General features: G+C 33.9%; 1 non-coding gene across 1 annotated transcript; it reads left to right on the top strand.

Annotated features, from left to right (window-relative positions):
• Positions 1–1,788: 1,788 nt before the first annotated feature.
• Positions 1,789–1,861, top strand: TRNAA-AGC. The gene has a single exon. It is a non-coding gene; the product is annotated as a tRNA-Ala (tRNA).
• The last annotated feature ends 18,915 nt before the right edge of the window (positions 1,862–20,776 follow it).

The raw sequence follows: 20,776 nt of genomic DNA, 5'->3' as shown, positions 1-20,776 counted from the left end.
CGACATCAACCTAACTTCATATTCGACATTTTATACTTACCATCATGCTCTTAATACTCATAGACTTTCTTAACATCTCATCCTAGGCTTTATTCTCCAAGACACATTATTTTATACTTACCATCACGCTCTTAGTACTCATAGTCTTCCTTAACATCCCATCCCAAGGCTTTATTCTCCAAGACACATCATTTTATGCTTACCATCATGCTCTTAATACTCCTAGTCTTTCTTAACATCCCATCCCAAGACTTTATTCTCCAAGACACATCATTTTATACTTACCATCATGCTCTTAATACTCAAAGTCTTTCTTAACATCCCATCCCAAGGCTTTATTCTCCCAGACACATTCTACATCTAAGGACTTCATGTGTTTCCTGCAATACAACAAAATACGACCTTAATACATAGGCCTAAGGCTTCATACATACGTTTCAAGTGGTAAAAATAGGGCATTTGGTCTAGTGGTATGATTCTTGCTTTAGGTGTGAGAGGTCTCGAGTTTGATTCTCAAAATGCCCCTTCAAGAGATTGTAGTACGAATTGTGGGGATGTAGCTCAGATAGTAGAGCGCTCACTTCTGATGTGGAAAAATACGGGGTTGATACCTTGCATCTCTAAAATGAATCAATCACTAAATATATTATTTCTTTTCAATTTTTTCTTATTTATGACATAATTAGCCGGGATAGTTTTTCATGTCACTATTTTGAAAATTACTTCTTTTCAATTTTTCCTTATTCATGACATGTTGAGTAGCGATATTTGTTCATTTTCACTATTATTGATGATGGAAAATTTAGGGTTTTGTGATGCAAGAATTGCAGGGATGTAGCTTCGCTTAGCATACGAGAGGTACAGGGATCGATACCTCGCATCTAGGGGCATTTAGGGTGTTCATTTCCCATGTGGAAAGTATGGGGATCAATACCTTGCATCTTCAATTGAATCGATTACTAAATATATTATTTATGTTCAATTTTTTCTTATCTTTTCAATTTTTTTCTTATTTAGCACATAATGAGCTGGGATAGTTTTTCATTTTCACTATTACTGATGATGAGATGCTTAGGACTTTATGATGTAAGAATTGTGGGGATACAGCTTAGATGGTAGAGCGCTTGCTTTGCATGCAAGAGATATGGGGATCGATACCCTGCATTTCTAGATTTTCTTCATTTTCCTATGATGTACTATTTTATTTCTATTCAATTTTTTCTTATTTATGATATAATGAGTAGCGATATTTTTTCATTTTCACTATTATTCATGACGAGACATTTATGTTTTTGTAACGTAAAAATTGTGAAGGAGACATTTATGTTTTTGTGACGTAAAAATTGTGAAGATGTAGCTTAGACGGTAGAGCGCTCGCTTTGCATGCGAGTTGTACGAAGATTGATAACCTGCATCTCCAAAAGAAAGTATTTAATTTGTTATAATATTTTTCATTTTCACAATTATGGATGCCCGGCATCACCAAAACAAACTATTTGTTATTAATATTTTGATACTCTTTTATTTTCACTATTATTGATGATGGGACATTTAGGGTTTTAGGATGTAAGAATCATGGGGATGTAGCTCAAATGGTAGAGCGCTCGCTTTGCATGTGAGAGGTACAGGGATCGATACCCTGCATCTCAAAAAATAAGACTATCTATTATGAAATAATATTGTTTCTTTTCAATATTTCCTTATTCATGACCTGTTATGTAGCAATATTTCTTCATTTTCACTATTATTGATGACGAAAAATTTAGGGTTTTGTGATGCAAAAATTGTGGGGATGTAGCTCAGATGGTAGAGCGCTCGCTTAGCATGTGAGAGGTACGGGGATCGATACCCTGCATCTCCAAAAGAAAGAAATTATTTTTTTAAGTATGAGTTAATTTAACATGTTATGTATAAGGTGGGTACGAGAGAAAAAGAAAACATACTTATATAAGGATTATTATATCATTATGGCTATGCCATTTTCATAGATAAAAGAGAGTAATGTCCCACAAGCACATATAGAGATAGGACTTATTGTAAGGAAAGAAAGAAATCTAGTAGTCATACTGCTACTTGTGGAGAGAGAATTTGATGACTTCCTCAAACAAAACAATTCAACAACCAAATGTATATTCTTCCATCTTAATCTTAAGAAACCAAAAATTATGGCAATTAAAACTATAATGATGATGCTTTTTTAATATCATTTTATCTTTTCCACTTTCAATAGGCATGCCTACCCAAATCCTAACTTTCGATATTTGCTTTACTGGTGTACTCACGATATGTGTCTCAAATGGAACTATCAAACTAAAACTTACACTATTTTCTTCTCAATACAGTAATTATCGCAAACCCTATGTAAATAATTTAACAGCGGTCTAGATCTAAAAGATATAATAATGATTATTGCTCATGGATTTTATTTACAAAGAAAATAAATGAAATAATGATGATACATTACATAAAAAAACTTAATATATAGCCCAAAATAAGGACAGTTGGTTTAGTGGAATGATTTTTCTTTTGGGTGCAAGAGATTTCGAGTTCGATTCTCGGAATGCCCATCCGAAAGAAAAAAAGCACTAAAATAATTATCAGGCCTAACCCAAAGGAATTTGTTGCAAATGCATGCACAATTTATGTAAATTTCATGTATTGAGGCACAGCAACTAAGAACTATAGATCTGCTATAAAGGCATTTGGTCTAGTGGTGTATGATTATCGTTTCGGGTGTGCAAGAAGTTTCAAAGAGCCATAGGTTCGAACCACACACACTCAAAAAAAAAAAAAATTCTCCTTTTCTATCATATAGAATTGTCATTCTTTTGTCTTTTAAAATCCCTTACCTTATCAATCATCAGGTAGGTTTATGAAAAAGAAATTCCACGAGTGTGACTTAGATATCCTTTCTTTGTGGTATCAGTCATGCTATTTGAATAGCCTGAAGTCATCATAGCCTCTCCACCGGTTCCGAAGACTCCTTCGGCATCAATGTGCTCCAATGAAAGAGATCAGACCCTTTCCTGAACCAGAACCGGGCACAAAACGCTGAGGTAGAAAGTCAAAAGCGAGCTCTTTTCGTGTATATGCAATCTCGAAGCCCAATTACCTCACGGACTGTCTCCTCAACCCTTGCGAGTATGAGTGCTTGGTAAGAGAGAATGTCGAATGAGAAAGACATTTGATTACGGAAACATTCGCAACTACCAAAGTGCACTAAACCTAGTAGAGATCTTCGACCTAACGATAATGGAACTTCAAGCCCATTTAATCAATCCTCTTTGTACCTTATTGTTGACCGAACCGGTTGCACGCCAGGCCCAAATTCTCTCTCAGTCACCCAGAGACGAAATTAAGATAAGATCTAAAGTTTACGAATCGAAGAGAAACTGGATCTGAGTTATACACGCTTTCATTTTCAAAAGCTTCGCTTGGCTACGGTACTTTATTCAGGATGTGCAACATTATGGTCATCTCTCAGCCGTGTATAGAGAATTCCTTGATCATTTCCTTGGCGGATAACACAAATGAAATCGATTCCCTGACCGCCCATCTTATAAGTCCATTCTTGTCTTGTTGGTTTGTTGTACTATTCTATACCTCTCTCGATTGATCGAAAGACGTTCGACAGCTGGGAGGGCCTATCGTGAGGGAACTTTCCTTTTCATGGTAGGCAAAGTTAAAGAGGGAGATGCGTATGTCCACGGTGATCAAGGTAGAGCGACTCCTTCTTTAAAAGAGGTTGGTTTTATCGAAACTGTTAAATCCGCTTTCATTAAAGAAAAAATAGAAGCCCTTGGTTTGGCAGATGTCAATTCGTATGGCAATGTGGACTCGACTCAGGATGAGGATTCCGCTTTTCATACTGCTGCTATGAGCTGAAAGAGCTGGTAAGCTATCTCACTAAACGAAAAGAAAAAGCACATACGGGTTGACCTCGTTACAAGTGGCGGGGGCTAGCCAAAGAAGGTCAGTCGAACTAGGTTAGGACCCTTGATCTGGTTCAGCTAGGTTCTTCCATGCGAAAATGTATGTGTATCCGTATCTTCTTTTTGTTTATACGTTTGGAGAAAACTGCTAAGCCCGCCTTTCTTACCAAGTGTGATTCAATCTTTCAGCTCAAACTTTCCTCTCGTCCGACGGAAAAGGTAGGATTACGACTACCTTTTCCTTTTCTTGCCGGAGCCAAGGGATCAATCAGTTTCTACCAAAAAGTTCGCTATCTATTAGTTGTCGTAATCGAATGTATTTCTCATTTCATGTTAGCTCCTCCAAGAGCTTCCAGGTCCGTAGTAGACGAAACCTTGGACTTCTATTGAACTTATAGCATTGCCTGTTGAGCTCGCCGTTGAGGGTTGGCCTTACAGGAGATCGAGCAGCCTTTCTTTCCTTGCCTGGTATGCTTTCCTGCTTATCGTGTAACTAGCCAACTAGCCAAACTAAGAGGGAGAGGGATCATGTCAATCAATTTTTATGTGCATTTTGTCCGTCCTGTACTTGCCTGCTTAGCTTTCTTAGCCAACATCTCCGGTTTCCCCCAAACCAAGAGGTTCGCTTATCCATACCCAACAGTCACACTTTCAGCTGAAAGACTTATTTTTTTTTCATAAAGTCGGTTCATAGATCAAGAAAGAATGAAGCTGCTTACAGGGACGGTTACGCGATACGTCTTTTCATACTCACCTTTTCTTTAACCCTGCTATCAACCGAGCCATTCTCGTTTGTTTCTTTAAGGGGTCTCCCCATTGTAGATTACTCGGATTGGTTCTCGCATCCCTGTGCCAAAAAGTATGGGCGAGTTTGGTTTGAGCGTTCATCGATTGGGTGGATCCATATGCTCCGGAGGGGTGAGACGAGGTGTAGCGCATCTGTTTTGGGTATGTTGTCCGCTAAAGGTTTTAGGAAATGGGTACAAATTTTCTACATAGGTCATCTGTGGTCACAATCCTTTCAAGGAAGATGCTCCCAAATAATCGGTGAACAATAGCCTATAAAAAAGTTTCAGAGAGCAAGAAGAGATAGAACAGAGAATAGGAGTGAGTCGTGCAAAGAAGAAGGAACTAGTAGGTTTAATTTGGGTTCGTTTGAACTAAAACACGAACCAAAATTTTTCAAACGAACCCAAATTTAAGACTCTCTAGCCCAAAGTCCATATGTGGTAAAAAAAAAAAAACCTTCCGTGGCCCAACCCTTATTCGCAGTCCACATCCAACCATTTCTTTTTCAACCTACACATATGCTCCATGCCAAACTCACGTAACTAGTCAGAAGATGCGGCCCACAATTGAAAGAAAGACAAGTGTAACAATCGCACTCTTGCAGTAGTGAGACAATAATTATGTGACATTTGTTCTAATCCAGTGAACAAGTCAACCATGCAAAATTCAGACTGAACGAAAAATAGCAGTGTATGCTTAAATCACGTTTAGAAGAAATATTTTAGAAAACGTGAGCGAGGAAAGACGTCAAAAACAATTTCAAATAGAGCAATGTTATAAGCTAAAAGTGAATAAACAACAACTGGTCACGTTCTCCTATAGTACATTTTGGGACATTTTAGTTCTGATGAGTGTATATATGATTTTGAGGACTAATCATACATACCGTAGGATTAATCTGATTGACGCTGTCCATAAACATGACGTTCAACATCATCAAAGAGAAGACGACATCGGGCCTATTGAAGGTGTTGTCAAATATGTACGAAAATACGTCGGCTATGAACAAGGTGTATTTGATGCAGAGGTTGTTCAATCTACAAATGTCGATATGTTGCAAATCATATAAATTAGTTCAACATGATTGTAAGTCAATTGAGTTGGGTGGAAATTATGTTAAAAAATGAAATTAAAGCATTGATTTTTGTGTAATCTTTACTCGAGTCGTGGTATACTGTTGTTGCTGCAATCAACAGTTCACGAGGATCTAATAAATTGAAATTTAATGAAATTCAAGATGTCAGCGAAAGCCCAAACGAGAAATTGGAGATTCATCAGACAATGCTCTCATTGTTGATCGAAGGGGAAGAAGTAAATCAAAGAGCCCAAACAAACATGGGCGATCAAAATTAAGAAACCGTGAAAAATCTCCAAACAAACAAAACGAAAAGAGTTGAAATTGTGGAGAAAAATAACACTTTCGAACAGATTGTACAAAATTGAAGAAAAGAAAAATCACAAATTTGAAGATAACAATAATTCCATATGTTCAGCAGAAGATACTGAGAATACTTTAATCCTTAGCGTGAATAGCCCAATTGAATTTTGGATTTTAGATTCAGTTGCATCGTTTCATTCGTCTCCAAGTAAGGAATTTTTTCAAAATTTAAAATAAGGAAATGTTAGGAAGGTGTATATTGCCGACAACAAAACGTTGGAGATTGTTGGAGATTGAAGGGAAGAGAGATGTCTACATATAAACTCTAACAGAAAATGAGTGAGTGGACATTATAGAATGTCATAAATATTTCTGATCTCAAGAAGAATCTGATCTCTATTGGTCAGTTGGATAGCACAGGTTATGCAGCCGAGTTTAGAAAGAGTTTGGGAAAGATTGTGAAGGGTGTCATGGTGGAAGCATGACCTAAAATATGGAACCCTATACACCAACTAGAGTGTATAAAAAAGGTTGTTGTTGCTAAGAGTGTTTCCAATTCAAGTAACAGCAACAACAACCAAGTTTTTACACCCTACAGCAGTGTCAATAGACTTGTACATATGAGCATCAAAGAAATGAAGATGATGGGTGCAAATGAAGTTTTAGAAGGCCTAAAATCTATTGATATGGGTGTTTGTGAGAGCTGCGTTATGGAAAAATATAAACGAGTTAGCTTCACAAAAGCTGCTAGAGAATCAAAGAAAGTGCGATTGGAAATGGTCCATACAGACGTTTGGGGACCATCTCTAGTTTCTTCATTTATAGTACCAAAATTTCACGGATTAGATGTCTCGCACTGTGCAACGAAAACTCTCTGTTTTCCTAAGGCTAGTTATATATCTCATGAACACTCTTTTCCTCCTCACGATATCTAGACACTATAACGTCCAAGGACATTTTATAACTACCACGAAAATCAAAACATACAATAAATTTATACAAGTTTTACAACATATCATATACTACAAAATAGGGTTAGACTGCTTACTTGGTCGCGGAGAGACGTGTCATTGAGCTGAGTCATAGAGATATACGACTCTTTATCCTAAGAAAAAATTTATATAATTTAAAATCCGGCTGCTCTGATACCAATCTGTCACAACCCAAATTTCAAGGGTTCAAAACTCAAATAGAAACTAAAATTGAAAGTGAAAACAAATAAAAACAAATAAAAAAAAAAGTAAATGAATATAAAATAATGTTGTAAAATTAAAATGAGATTGAGAAAACAACACCACATTAAATATAAAATTAAATTAAATTATAAGACGGTGTTGTTCAAATTTATCCAAACAAAAAAAAAGTGTTTGGGATAGAATTACAAAAAAAAAAAAAAATACAAAAAAACTCAAACACAAAGACAGAATAAAGCTGCATAACAACCTTTGAAGGCTCCCTCATCCGAACCCATCCAAAATAATCTATCTTTACAAAAATATTTTTCTCTAAATTTATAATTAGTCATCAAAAGTAATAATTAGGTACAAATTTGGTCTTGATGTTCCTTAACCAGATTCAAATCCAGTTTCTTGAACTCCTTGTACCTTAAATAAAGTTAGTATCCTCTAATAAAATAGGAATTTCTCTTAAGATCATTAAATTCTTATAGACTCTAGGCTCAATATCATTAATACAATTATGCTTTATTTTAAACACGCCAAACATGAAACTAAAGTGCGTTCAATTTAACTCCATTTTATTGTCATCTTGAATGATGTTTAGGGTATATTCTTGATTTACCTTAAAACTCTTGTGACATGACAGTTCATATTAGTTAAACTTTCTACAAAATCACAAGTTAAAAAACAACAACGATGAACCTAGGTCTATTAGTCATTTCAAAGACAATTTCTTTCTCCATCTTATCGATAATAATAGTTCAACTAAATTCATATTATGCAAAGAAACAAGTTTACGACTCATAAAAACAGCTACCTAAATTATGTCCTAAAAATTTGAAAACATAAGTTGTAGTTGATAATTACACATAAATTTCCCTAAATTCATGAACTTGTGTCCAATTAGTTAATCCTAAAGATGATAACTAGCATATAGTAATTGAAACTCCACATGAAGTAATTTAAAGTTCCCCAAAGTTTATCTCATCCTTAATGAAGCATGAATTGCATTGAAGTTCATGAAATGCTTAAAGACTCCAACCCTGTACTATTAATGCAATTATGTTTCATTGAGTTTGTCATAAATGAAACTAAGGTGCATTCAGTACAATTTTATTTTCTTGTCATACGAGACAAAATGGAAAAATTAAATCAAACAAACGGATGAACTGAACCGAATCAATCCAACCCAAATTGATTTAGTTTGTTTTTTTTTGTTGGGTTGTTGGTTTATTTGATAACCCTTTTATATTATAACAATGCCCTCCAACTAAGAGAAAATATATTTGAGTAAAAGATAAAAAATATTGGAGGTTCAAGAAAAGGCATTTGGTTTAGTGGTGTGATTCTTCATATTTGACATCAACCTAACTTCATATTCGACATTTTATACTTACCATCATGCTCTTAATACTCATAGTCTTTCTTAACATGTCATCCCTAGGCTTTATTCTCCAAGACACGTTATTTTATACTTACCATCACTTTCTTAGTACTCATAGTCTTTCTTAACATCCCATCCCAAGGCTTTATTCTCCAAGACACATCATTTTATACTTACCATCATGCTCTTAATACTCATAGTCTTTCTTAACATCCCATCCAAAGGCTTTATTCTCCCAGACACATTCTACATCTAAGGACTTCACGTGTTTGCTGCAATACGACAAAATACGACCTTAATACCTAGGCCTAAGGCTTCATACATATGTTTCAAGTGGTAAAACAAGGGCATTTGGTCTAGTGGTATGATTCTTGCTTTGGGTGTGAGAGGTCTCGAGTTTGATTCTCAAAATGCCCCTTCAAGAGATTGTAGTACGAATTGTGGGGATGTAGCTTAGATAGTAGAGCACTCACTTCTGATGTGGAAAGTTACGAGTTTGATACCTTGCATCTCCAAAATGAATCAATCACTAAATATATTATTTCTTTTCAATTTTTTCTTATTTACGACATAATGAGCCAGGATAATTTTTCATGTCACTATTTTGAAAATTACTTCTTTTCAATTTTTTCTTATTCATGACATGTTGAGTACCGATATTTCTTCATTTTCACTATTATTGATGATGGAAAATTTAGGGTTTTGTGATGCAAGAATTGTAGGTATGTAGCTTGGCTTAGCATGCGAGAGGTACGGGGATCGATACCTCGCATCTCCAAAAGAAACTATTTTATTATTAATATTTTATCTCTATTCAATATTTCCTTATTTATGACATAATATGCAAATATACTTTTTCATTTTCACAATTATTGATGAAGGGGCATTTAGGGTGTTCATTTCCCATGTGGAAAGTATGGGAATCATTACCTTGCATCTTCAATTGAATCGATTACTAAATATATTATTTCTTTTCAATTTTTTCTTATCTTTTCAATATTTTCTTATTTAGGACATAATGAGCTGGGATAGTTTTTCATTTTCACTATTACAGATGACGAGATGCTTAGGACTTTATGATATAAGAATTGTGGGGATATAGCTTAGATGGTAGAGCACTTGCTTTGCATGCAAGAGATATGGGGAACGATACCCTGCATTTCTAGATTTTCTTCATTTTCACTATTATTGATGATGAGAAATTTAGGGTTCTATGATGTAATATTTTATTTCTCTTCAATTTTTTCTTATTTATGACATAATGAGTAGCGATATTTTTTTATTTTCACTATTATTCACGACGAATCATTTATGTTTTTGTGACGTAAAAATTGTGAAGATGTAGCTTAGACGGTAGAGCGCTCGCTTTGCATGCGAGTTGTACGGAGATTGATAACCTGCATCTCCAAAAAAAAGTATTTAATTTGTTATAATGTTTTTTCATTTTCACAATTATTGATGCCCCGCATCACCAAAACAAACTATTTGTTATTAATATTTTGATATTTTTTTATTTTCACTATTATTGATGATGGGACATTTAGGGTTTTAGGATGTCAAAATCATGGGTATGTAGCTCAGATGGTAGAGCGCTCGCTTTGCATGTGAGAGGTACGAGGATCGATACCATCCTTATTCATGACCTTGTTGTGTAGCAAAAATTGTGGGGATCGATACCACCCCGCATCTTCAAATACTTCTATAAGGAGAACTTCTTCACTTCTTCACAATTGCAATATTTGACCAATGAATATAATGGTCATTTATAGCTTCTATCACAATAATATAAAATTTCACAATAATATAAAATTATGAGACTGAAAAGACCGTTCACCACACGCTTGTAAAATAAATTATATCTACCACCTCTGAAATTTTCCATGGCGAACCTTCCAACAGCTTGCACTTCTTCATCGTTGACACCCTTAATTGGAACTAGATTTTAAGGCAAATCTTCTCCACAACTCACTTTGGAACACTTTTATAGATAGTTTCAACAAACTTACTTTACTCGTGAATACTTTGGAGTTCGATATTTATAGTTGTGGAGAACGCTATTTAAATTGATATGATCGAATCTTACAACAAAGTCTAATTGAGCCTCCCTCTTTTAGGAGATAGCTTCGAATCAAATTCTTTAGTTTGGACAATGATTGCATTGTTTTAGTCAAACAACCGAGACAAGTGTATCACCAAAAGTATAAATATTTTGTACGTGTATTTTCTTACATGTTAACAATTGTATACAAATAATAACTAAATTTATGAGTAGAAGTTTGGATGGAGTTTTATTAAATAGGTAATCTTAAATTATATCTAAAAATATATGAGGTTGTTTTTTTTATATACATTTACTAGAACAAAACAATGATTCAAGAAGATGTCATTCATGTCATGTTTTAATTTTTATTCTTTCTTATTTCTCAAAGATTAAAAAAAATAAAAAAGTTATCCTCTCTCGCATATGGTTCGTTATTTGATTATTTTCTCTTGAGTGAATTTTAAGTGAAACACATTCTCTACCCAAGTAATTGCAAGATGCAAGCTTCACACTAAGAGGAATCAAAGTCTCAAGTATCAATGTCCTCAAGTGTCAATTTTTATTCTCCATCTCAACATAAATTAAACTTATTTTCGTGAAAATATCTATATATAAAAGAAAAATATCTCAGAGTCACAAAAATAAAAATGAGATATAGATACGAGCCATAAATATGATACCAAATAGATATGGTAACATGTCATTTGTAAAAAACTAGGACACCGATGAGATAACGATACATTATTAAAAAGAATTATTTCAAAAAATTTATCAATTTTATATTAGAAATAAATTCATATAAATAAGTTTATATGTTTGCATACTTAAAAAAAAGCTTAAGGTACGTTTCACTCTCAAAATATATTCAAACTCAAGGGTATGATACGAAATGCTGGATTATAAATTTTTAATGCATCCATTATATTAACAAGTGTTCAGTACATGCCCAACACGTGTCAGATTAGTGAAACTAAGTTATTCTCATGCTTTCTTTACACCTATTTAAAGTAGTTTGAAAACTAGCACGTATAATATTATAATTGACTAACTACAACTTTAATTTTGTCCTTGAAATAAAATCCTTAATTTAGTACATGGTTGCAAAGATGGACATGAGAATGAGTTATTCTCATATGGAAAGAGATTTAACAATAAGTTATATCTCATATCCTCTCTTAACCAATTATTTAGTTTTATTTAGTATGTTTCAGAAAGATACGTCCATCAATAGCAAAAAAATAAAAAATAAATAAATAGAATAGATTAAATTAGCCAAAAGTAATGGCTAACATAATTAAAAAAAAAAAAACATAAAGGAAGAATTGATTAAATTGGCTAATTGCTAAAATAATTAAAAAAAAAATGTAACAAAAACACAGAAGGAAGATTAGGAACACGAGTAAAAAAAAAAAAAAAACACAAACAGCCAAAAATCAAGATTTGAAAAGTTTTAAACAGTTTTGATATATAGACATTTCAAGACTTTACTAGTGCAATATTCCCATGAAATCTAACACTAGAGCATCATAAAATTGAGAGAAATGATTGAAATGGTGAATGGGTCCTTGACGATAGTCGACCGCTATACTCTGGTTTAGGATGTAACTGATGATTATCGGCAATATGAGTTGTGTCAATACCACACCGTTATCAAGAGAAAGTAAAGTAGAGTATAATAGATCAAGCGATCCATTTGTTGAGAGTACTGTAAGAGGCACACAAGTAAGAATGTTGGATATAACTACTCTTTCACATCAGAGGGATGAGTCTCATAGATCCAACTACAACATCAAAGAAACTTCGGGTGGTAGTGATTGCTTGCATTGATGTCTCCGTGGTACCCCAGAAACATGTAACATGATTTTTCTTGCTCAAATATAGCTTCTTAAAACTTCACTTTTGAGTAATCCAGGAAGGCTACTTAATTTGCAGCCTCTAGTGAAGATGATCACTCTGAGGTGGATTTGTTAGTGAAGATGCAATTATATAATCACGGTTTTATATCAATCGTTCCATTTATATCTATAAATGAAATTTGTGGTGTATTTTTTAGAAATTCAACAATAATCATATGTTATTCGGTTACAATTCTAAAGAAATTCAACTTTCGACCTTTTGTGAATGCTCAAAGCTACTTGCAAAGTATTGTCGATTATGATCCATAATACTCACCGGCTCGAAATTGAGGTTTGTTCATGTTTGAAATTGTGACAAACCAGAAGACAAGATGCTTATTAATATTGTTTGTGATTGTTGTTGTGAATTCTTCATCTTTGAATACATATTTTGGTTGGTTCATGAATTTTTCCATCTTTTAAAAATATTATTTTTTAGTTCGAGCCTAATTTCATAATAGGCGATTGAATCTCAATATTGCAATATTTTAAGTTACTTTTAAGATTAAAGATCGATGAATAAACTAATTACTACAAGTTCTTTTTATGCATCTTATTTTGATCTAGCACATAAAGTAATTACTGAGTTTGACAAAATTGAAATAAAATCAAATAAAATCACTCAAACAAATCAATAAAATTGAAAAACAATTAGCCTTATGACACTTCCTTCAACTCCAAGGGGCGGTAAACCAAGGATTCCTTCGCCCAAGACCCATGATCCAACTCCCAACATGGAATGATAAGCTATAGAATCATTCCAAGAACCTCAAGGGATGGGTTACAAACTCACATTACCAATCTCAACAACTGGACGTGTCACCGGCGTTAGAAGAACGACTGCATCAGAGCAAGTCCATGGGGATAGAAGATCCCGTTGAAGGATGATAGACCAACCGTAATCTTCAGCCCAACGAGCCAAGCTTTTGTAGAAGCAAGAACCCTTGTATTAAAGAAATTAACATCTTCTGATACAAAATTTGGATAAACCAAGAGATAAAGCTAGAATTAGATTATGAGATCCAAGAGTGAGAAGCAAGATTTGGAACCTTTTTCAAAATTGAGTCACTCCACAATCGAACTTGATCAAGGCTTGACTAAATAACTCAGATGCAATCTACCACAAGAATTGCATCAAACATAAAAACGACAAAGATATGTTCAGATTTCTATAAGGGGGAACGTCTCAACTTAAGAGATCAATTTCATTGATCACAAATATGCTTTTACATAATAATTTGTGGGTATTTATAGTCTCCCCACAAAAAAAAATAGTGCCCGTGATTTAATCTCGATCCCTTTAAATCTCCACAGAAGACCAAGTCAATTTGAGCATTACAAACTTTATGAAATTAATTATAAATAAAGTTTTCTAACCACTCATGAAATGATGCTTGCAACTTCATCCGCTACTTCAACCGTGCAAATATTTACTTATGAAATGACGGTTGAACCTAGCCTATCCAATTTTGTAGATGAAGTATGAATGCTTGTTGAATGTTCTTGGCCTTGGGTTGTGTAATAGGTCCAGTTGGAACACCGTGATTCTTATCATCATCCCCCTCTTCAAGAGGATTCGTCCTCGAATCTGAAAAATCATCACCTACATCAAAAGAACTCAACTCAGTAACATTGAAAGTAGAATGTACACCATGATTTTTATCATCATCCCCATCTTCAGGATTCGTCCTCGAATCAGAAAAATCATCACCTACATCAAAGGGACTCAACTTAGCAACATTGAAAGTATAATGTATTGACAATTCTATGGGAAGATCAATTTTATTGTTCCATGCAATCAAATGAGTCATTTTACTAAATGTCTTACGGAGCATTTATAGTCAAATAAAGAATTAGGAATCCACGCTATCTTTAGATCTACAGACTCACTCGCAATTGAATTGAGCTATCTATGGTTAACATTATAATGAAAGTTCATCAGTAAAATTATTTACCCTAATTCATTGAAACTTTAAAAAGAAATAATCTCTAAATTTAGATAAGATAGTAAGTTATACTAAGTGAATCGGGTGTGGTGAAGGTCGAACAAACACGTGACCTTCAAATCTTCAATATTACGCTCTCCCAACTAAGTTATCCCTGTTAACATTGAAAATGAAAATTTGGAAATTTTAAAAAGAAATAATCACTAAATTTAGATTATATACTAATTTTAAAAAGAAATAATCACTAATTTTAGATTGAATATTCGAGTTATGCAAGTTAGTCAACTTGAATTAGGTGCGGTGAACGTGGATCAAACACGTGACTTTTAGATCTTCACTGGTGCTCTCCAAACTGAGCTATCCTGCTAACATTAAAAATAAAAATTCATCGGTAATTTTAGATTGAATATTCGAGTTATGCAACTTAGTCAACTTGAATCTCCCGCTAACATTAAAAATAAAAATTCATTAGTAAAAGTCAAGTAATTTTAAAAAGAAATAATCACTAATTTTAGAGTGAATATTCATGTTATGTAAGTTAGTCAACTTTAATCTACAGCTAAGGTTAAAAATAAAAATATTTTCACTACTTCATTGAGATTTTAAAAAATTGAATAGTCAGGAGTCGAGTTATGTGACTTGAATCAGGTGCGGTGAACGTGGATCGAACACGTGACCTTCAGATTTTTCAGTCTGACGCTCTCAAAACTGAGTTATCCTCAATAATATTTGAAAAAAAAAATCATAAGTAATGGTATCTCCGCTAATTCATTATATTTTAAAAAGAAATAATTACTAATTTTAGATTGAATAAAGTTGTGCAACTTAATAGACTTATGCAACATAAACCAAGTGCGGTGAACATGGATTAAACATGTAACCTTGAGATATTCATTCCCAACTGAGCTATCCCCGCTAAGATTAAAAATAAAAATTCATTAGTAAAAGTCAAGTAATTTTAAAAAGAAATAATTACTAATTTTAGATTGAATAAAGTTATGCAACTTAATAGACTTATGCAACATAAACCAAGGGCGGTGAACATGGATTAAACATGTAACCTTGAGATATTCATTCCCAACTGAGCTATCCCCGCTAAGATTAAAAATAAAAATTCATTAGTAAAAGTCAAGTAATTTTAAAAAGAAATAATCACTAATTTTGAATAAGATATTCAAGTTACCCAACTTGTATAAGGTGCGGTGAACTAGAACACGTTAGGTATTTTCGATAATTCATTGAGATTTCAGAAAGGAATAATGACTAATTTTAGATTGAATAAAGTTATGCAACTTAATAGACTTATGCAACATAAACCAAGGGCGGTGAACATGGATTAAACATGTAACCTTGAGATATTCATTCCCAACTGAGCTATCCCCGCTAAGATTAAAAATAAAAATTCATTAGTAAAAGTCAAGTAATTTTAAAAAGAAATAATCACTAATTTTGAATAAGATATTCAAGTTACCCAACTTGTATAAGGTGCGGTGAACTAGAACACGTTAGGTATTTTCGATAATTCATTGAGATTTCAGAAAGGAATAATGACTAATTTTAGATTGAATAAAGTTATGCAACTTAATAGACTTATGCAACATAAACCAAGGGCGGTGAACATGGATTAAACATGTAACCTTGAGATATTCATTCCCAACTGAGCTATCCCCGCTAAGATTAAAAATAAAAATTCATTAGTAAAAGTCAAGTAATTTTAAAAAGAAATAATCACTAATTTTGAATAAGATATTCAAGTTACCCAACTTGTATAAGGTGCGGTGAACTAGAACACGTTAGGTATTTTCGATAATTCATTGAGATTTCAGAAAGGAATAATGACTAATTTTAGATTGAATAAAGTTATGCAACTTAATAGACTTATGCAACATAAACCAAGGGCGGTGAACATGGATTAAACATGTAACCTTGAGATATTCATTCCCAACTGAGCTATCCCCGCTAAGATTAAAAATAAAAATTCATTAGTAAAAGTCAAGTAATTTTAAAAAGAAATAATCACTAATCTTAGATTGAATAAGCAAGTTGTATTTTTAGTTTGTATAGTCAGGTAATAAACTTGTATTAGGTGCGTTGAACGTGGATAAAACACGTGTGACCTTCAAATCTTCCGTCTAACAATCTCCCAACTAAGCTACTCTTGCTAACATTAAAAATGAATATTCATCAGTGAAGGTATTGGGTACGCTTCTGGAAATTCAACAAAAGGCAATAGTATTAGACCGAGATGCCAGATTTAAATCTCGTTTCTGAAAAATTCAACAAAAGGCATTGGGTACGCAGTTATAGTACGACATTCCATCCATAAACAGATGGTCAAACAGAAATGCTCAAGCAAATATTGGAAGAAATGTTGAGGGCATATGTGATCGATTTAGCAGGAAGCTGGGATAAGTACCTACCCCTTATAAAATTCTCTTATAATAATAGTTGCCAAGCAACCATAAAAATGACCACATATGAGGTTCTCTACGGACGAAGATTTTGATCCCCTATTTTTTGGGAAGAAGGGGGGCAAACGAGAACTATTGGACCAGAGCTATGCAAATTACCAACGCCGCAGTCTAGAAGATTAAAGCTAGGATACAAACCGCACAAAGCCGAGAGAAAAGCTATGCAGATCTAAGGCGCAAGGACATGGAATTGTTGGTAGGGGATCATATATTCCTAAAGGTAGCACCCCATGAGAGGGGTGCTCAGGTAGGGTAAAGAGGGGAAGCTAAGCCCTAGGTTTATCCATCCCTTTGAGATATTAGAAAGGATTGGATCTAGAATCGGGCAATGCCCAAATTTGTCTGTAGTACGTAATATCTTTCATGTATCCATACTACGGAAGTATACCCTAGATCCTTCGCACGTACTGGCTCATGAAACTCTCTTCTTGAGAGATGACCTAACGTATAAAGAAGACACGATTCAAATAATAGACAAGAAAGTCAAAAGATTGAGAAACAAGGAAATCGCTCTTGTTAAGGTCCTATGGAAGAATCATAGAGTAGAAGAAGCCACTTGGGAAACAGAAGGCAAATAAGAACCTTGTACCCTGGCCTATTTTAGAATAAGCACTTTCGATGACCGAAAGTTTTCAAAGGAGAGGAGAATTTGCAACACTCAAGGTCTCCAATAAGAGACCGTGTATAATTCCTACTAAGTTGTATCTAGAAGCAAAGAACAAGTAGAATAAAACATTGAGAAGATGGTACTTTTTCTAATTTTTATAAACTTCCCGAATCATTAAATTTTTTATAGAATAATAATTACAAGGGGCTTAAAAAAGGAAGGCTCCGATCGGAGAAGACATTTCTGGCAGAAGATTCAAAAAAATCAAGAATGAAATTATAGAAATTCTAGATGTTTCAATGGTAGTGGAAAATCCGTCTATAAATTATGAATTAGGGTAGACTATTAGGGGCAAGAAGCAAGCTTAATCGAGTACCCAATCGAGAGATACAAGTTTTTTGTTTTGGGGTATCGTGTTCATGGGTTTACCTCGAATTCGAGAACTAGTCCACTGTTCATTTCCAAACTTGTTCCTGCACCATCTAAATAAGTTTACCCATAAGTTTGGTGAAGGAAAGAGGTCCTCAAAGTCCTAGTAGGTTTTCCCACGAATCAGTCCATGTTAGGTTACCCTCTAATGTTTTCCTAAGCTAAAACCTCAACTCTTAAAGCCTAACCCAAGACATTATGTATAAACCTAAGTTCATCAATAATTCATGTACCAAGTACATAGAACTATGTGAATAATGTGCTAAATAAGTTGCTAGGATCCATACCCATAAGTAACCATTATTTGCCCATAAGTTCTTCTTTTGAGTCTCCTTCTTATTTTGTGTTTGTAACGAGTTTGTATATGTAACACCCCAAACATGAAGAAAATTAGATCCCGTAAGAATAAGCCACTCATGAAAGACCCAAAGGATAGAAAGGAAAAAAATTAAAGTTTTAAGCAAGAACAAGGACTTAGTCAATTGAGTACCGTAACAAGTGATTTCAAGGATTGGAAAGGAAAAAGTAAATGAAAAGGGCAAAAAAGTCATTTTATCAATTATAAAAAATCTTTCCCGATTTGTAATTCCTTATGTAGAAGGAATCTCAAGATTCAAAAATAAGGGGGAAATGAACAAAAAACAATGAGGAATTTGTAGAAATATTATGGATTTTTCGAGAAAAATAATAATAAAATATTCTAAATGTGGAAAATTACCAAAATATCCCTGAAAGAATGGAGAATTAGAGAAATGCCACTCCTATTAGAATCAGAGCATCTACCGTGACCATCCGAGCAAAATCCATCAAACTCAAATCTCAACCGTTGGATCTCCTCCAAAATTTGATATGATCTCAATGAACACGCACGAATCATCACATCCAACGACTAGTATTCAAAGCCAAGGTCGGTAAGGCTATGATCGGAGTTGATATCTCCGAAAAACTATCCAGAAAGTTCGATCTCTAAATAACCAAGATTTTTTAGCTCTCAATGTCGGTTTAGGCTCTTCGATAAAGTCTGAAGTTGGAGAACCAATACGAAATAAGAATCGAGAAAGGTTGATCCCCCAATCGAATGCAATAAGCGTTTAGATTATGGGTCTCCTACTCTAAGATTTCTTCCAAATTCAAGAGCAATCCTCCACCATTTCTCTTCGAACATCTAAATAACGAAGATTCTGGAGATCTCAATTTTGGTTTAAGCATCTCCTATAAAGACTGAAGTAGGAGCAACAATACGGAATAAGAATCGAGAAAGGTCGATCCCCCAATCGAAGGCAATGAGCGTTTAGATTTTGGGTCTCCTACTCTCAGATTTCTTCCAAATTCGAGTGAAATCCTCCCCCATTTCTCTTCAAACATATTCCTACAGTTTCTCAATAAGATTACCCACAAGTTTTATGAAGGAATAGAGTGTTGAAAGTGCCCAGAAACCATTCTCTCAATTCAATCCGCCATTGAAGAACTTCAAGAAAAACTTGAAAATCAAATTCGAGGATACATGATGACTCGTCGAGCAAGAATGATTTAAATCAGTTTCTGCACCTCCAAGGAATACTTCCATAGAAGACCACGAAGAAAAATAACCTCGAGAGCGTGCCGAATTGAAGGAAATAAGTTTTGAAATTAAATTGGGGATAAGAGTCGAATTCCTATCTACGATCTCTTTTCTTTCAAATTAAGGATTCCTCTAGCTTCAGAGGAAGAAGTTGAGTAAACTTGATGAAGGAATTGAGAGTTGAAACGTCGTAGAATAAGCTACCTAAGAGATCGAAAATCTTGCATTTTGAGTGAGTTGCATACTGAGTTCGATTTCTAGAAATTAAGGTCCTAGACTCAAAGACATTCCTCTAAACCAATTCCTTTAGCCTGAAGAAAGGATATGAAAGATGTTCAATAAAGAAATAGGGCCTTGAAACCCCTAGAATCGACTACCAAATAGAAAAATCCTTTGTTTTTTCTCCAGCGATAAATCAGATTTTGGATGAACTTTGGAAGCGAATATCTTAGGCTACGATNATCATAAGTAATGGTATCTCCGCTAATTCATTATATTTTAAAAAGAAATAATTACTAATTTTAGATTGAATAAAGTTGTGCAACTTAATAGACTTATGCAACATAAACCAAGTGCGGTGAACATGGATTAAACATGTAACCTTGAGATATTCATTCCCAACTGAGCTATCCCCGCGAACATTAAAAATCAAAATTCATGTTTAAGGGTATTTCCGCTAATTCATTATTCATTGAAATTTTAAAAATAAATGATAACTAATTTTTTATTGAATATTTAGCTTATGTAAATGGAAACTGGTGCGGTGAACGTGAAGATTAAACACGTGACCTTCAAATCTTTAGTTTGACACTCTCCCAACTGAGCTATCCCCGCTAAGATTAAAAATAAAAATTCATAAGTAAAGCTATTTCCACTAATTCATTATATTTTAAGAAGAATTTATAATCAACTAAACTATAAGATATAATGAATGTCGATCAAACACAAGACCTTCCAATATTCAGTCTGATGCTCTCCCAACTAAGCCATTCCAGATAACATAAAAAAAATGAATAATCACATGTTTTAGATTGAATAGTCAAGTTGTGCAACTTAGTGCTAGATCTTCCTCTAATTCATTGAGATTGAGATACCTTTAAATCTTCAATATGATGCTCTCCTCACTAATACTCTAATTCATTGAGTATGAGATTTTAAAAAGAAA

The sequence above is a fragment of the Cucurbita maxima genome, unplaced genomic scaffold, assembly GCF_002738345.1.
Source record: "Cucurbita maxima cultivar Rimu unplaced genomic scaffold, Cmax_1.0 Cma_Scf00129, whole genome shotgun sequence".
NCBI classification, from domain to species: Eukaryota; Viridiplantae; Streptophyta; class Magnoliopsida; order Cucurbitales; family Cucurbitaceae; genus Cucurbita; species Cucurbita maxima.
Note: the sequence above shows the minus strand (reverse complement) of the source record. Positions and strands in the feature narration are given on the sequence as shown.